Here is a 2,090-nt window from a genome sequence, read left to right as displayed (position 1 = left end):
ATCCCAGGGGTTCCCTAACACCCAAGACCCGACAGAAGGCAACCGTCCACACCGTGAGGATAAAAAGCCACCGCCATAGGCTAGAGATCCAAGGGCCAGCGCCTGCGGGCAAACGGGCTCCCTCGGTACGTACACCCCAGCCATCCAGCCTCCCCCTACCGCCACCGGGCCCCGGGATCACCAACCCCTACCCACGGAGGGGGAACCAACATCCTAGCTGCTCCCTGCCATCGCTCCCGGGATCCCCGTCACCAGCAGTGGTGGTGCCCATTATCACCACGACCTGTGGGTGACGTCACTAACTATCTCCCCAAACAAACCACCCCCTTTTCACTCGTGGGCGAGGAGCGCTGCTCGAGTCCCCGGATCTGGCCCTCCGCTCGAGCCACCGAGCAGCAGCAGCAGCAGAAGTCCCCGAACCCGAGCGTAGCGTGCGTGGCCCCTCTGCCCGCGACACATGCCCTACACACACTGAAGAATACTTACTGCCATTGAGCAGTAGCACAGCTTTCAGACTTTTTGGATGAAACAATGACGTGTCTCCACTCGCTTACATTGTACTTAATGTTACATTTTCCATCAGCACAGGAACATTGCTTGAATACACTAGAGCACCATCTTCAGAAAAGTATGGAGGGAATCTTTTCAGAATTCTAACCTTTTGGAAACCTATTGTCACGCTCTCCGGGTCCCCTGCTCTGCCCCCCGGCTCACCTGCCACGCTCCCCGGCTTCCCTGCTTCGCTCCCCGGCTCCTCTGGCAGACATCCCCCGCTCCACGGTCTCCAGCCTCCACCACCTGCGGTCCCCAGGCGGCCCGGTCCCCGCTCCCGGCGCCCGTCGGCAGCCCTGCTCCAGGCCGGCTCCCCTGCTTCCTATACACCGCTCCCTGCCCTGGATTCTGGCACCCGGGCCTCGCGCATGCGCATTAGGGCGCGCGCGCGGTCATTGACCCTCTCTTAAAGGGCCAGCGTCCACTGACAGGAAATTGAACACACAGGTACAGGGTATAAAGGGGTTTAATGTCCAAGTGGGCGGGGCCTGTTCTTCGTGTTTCCTAAGCTAGGAGTCAGGTCTCCTTGTGTCTCTGTGATATACTTACCTATCTCTCTTCTAGAGCCGCTCCTGCCTCGCCATCCGGTCCTGCCGATTCCCGAACCCCGAACGCTGACTATCTGCCATCCCGTCAGTCCGTACCATCTCTGATCCCTGTGGTGACCCGTCCTCTCGCTCCATCGGTTCCGGACTCTGCCTGACATCTCGGCCTCCGAACCTGAGCTCCGTCACCCGGACTACCATCAGTGACTCCGTGGTCCCAGGGACTTCTCCATTCCACTCTTTTGCACGGACTGTCCTGCTACCCGTAGTGCTCCGGCTACCGGACCCCTTGCCTTCATTAAGGTGTTCGGCCCAGTGGATCCACCTCCTGGGTCTGCCCGTCCACCTGGCCCTAACACCTATAGAATCAGTGTTTGTGAAAAAACTGTACGTGATGATAATTTTTCAATATTTTTACTGAGTCCAATGATCGAAAGTATGAAAAAAATCACATCTTTCAAAAATTTTTACCCTTGGAAACCTGTGTTATTATTACTATGCACGAGCCCTAAATTGTCTGAAAAACAACAAATATGCTGGTTGGATAGACCTTGACCCCACAATTCAACGGCCACAATTAAGGAGAAAAGTGCTAAGAGAGTTAAATTTGCCCCTGAAATAACCCATGATACGGGCCAAGGAGGGACACACCATTTTGATCCGAAAATAGCCCAACACCATGAGAGACGGGCAAATCCGTGAAAAGACAAAGTTCCAAGCTACAACTGACGCAGGATCTACAGCACATAGGCCCATTGTAATTGTTCATGATTTCCGGCCACTACGCATTTCAGCCTTCAGGGACCTGGTAATTCGAATGCTATGTCCAGGAGTAGAGATGAGCGAACCGGTCCCGGTTCGGCTCGAGGTCGGTTCGCCGAACGGAGCTCCCGTTCGAGTTCGGCTCGTCGAACGTTCGACGAACCGAACTCGAGCCAATAGGAAACAATGGCAGGCAATCACAAACACAGTAAAACACCTAGAAAACACCCT

Source organism: Anomaloglossus baeobatrachus, unplaced genomic scaffold (genome assembly GCF_048569485.1).
Source record: "Anomaloglossus baeobatrachus isolate aAnoBae1 unplaced genomic scaffold, aAnoBae1.hap1 Scaffold_256, whole genome shotgun sequence".
Classification (NCBI taxonomy): Eukaryota; Metazoa; Chordata; class Amphibia; order Anura; family Aromobatidae; genus Anomaloglossus; species Anomaloglossus baeobatrachus.
This window is presented reverse-complemented; position numbering follows the sequence as displayed.